The 664-nt window shown below is 42.6% G+C and overlaps 1 protein-coding gene across 1 annotated transcript in view; it reads left to right on the forward strand.

Moving 5' to 3' along the window:
* LOC109951336 (AP-2 complex subunit alpha-2-like) overlaps positions 1-664 on the forward strand; it is a 29,513-nt gene that overhangs the window by 27,502 nt on the left and 1,347 nt on the right. The gene's annotated exons all lie outside the window — the stretch shown is intronic.

Here is a 664-nt window from a genome sequence, read left to right on the forward strand (position 1 = left end):
ACGCTCGGTGTGACAAGGTGAAGTAGTTGCTCTGTGACAACTTTCCACAGTAATAAAATCCTATCTGTGAGTATTCTAAACCATGACTGTGTAGTTTTGGTGTCTGTTACTCTGACTGGACAACCTGTTTTCTTATGTATTGGGTGCTTCCCATTACCTACCTTAGTCTGCCTGGAGGAGACATGGCCAAGGACACAAGGCCATCCTTCATGGACTTCATGGAAGTCTTTTATAGACAGACACACATCTGCAATATACTGGAAATCAGTTAGTGACTGGACACTTCAGATGATGGATCAGAGAAAAGGATGTCTCTGAAAACATGTTTTCTTGATTCCTCCTTGCATCTTTTCTTTGTCTCTTGCATGGGAGAGGATAAGATACAAGTGAGGGAAATGTAGAGATAATGTGAAGCACCCTTAGACCTACCATCACATTAAACAACACCCCCACCCCACCATCACTGCCCCGTGCTGTTTTTTTTTTTCTTTTTAATCGACTGGTTTTGGACTGAATCCCCACTGACTCTACTGTGTTTTGGGGCACTGTTCATGATCTTGAGCACTGTTAAACTGGCTTTATTCTTTACCTGACCCGCTTGTCAGATGGCATAGTTTAAGACCAACTGCAGTAGCTTGTTTTTGTAAGATACTGCAGTTGGTCA

The sequence above is a fragment of the Monopterus albus genome, unplaced genomic scaffold (genome assembly GCF_001952655.1).
Source record: "Monopterus albus unplaced genomic scaffold, M_albus_1.0 scaffold377.1, whole genome shotgun sequence".
NCBI lineage: Eukaryota > Metazoa > Chordata > Actinopteri > Synbranchiformes > Synbranchidae > Monopterus > Monopterus albus.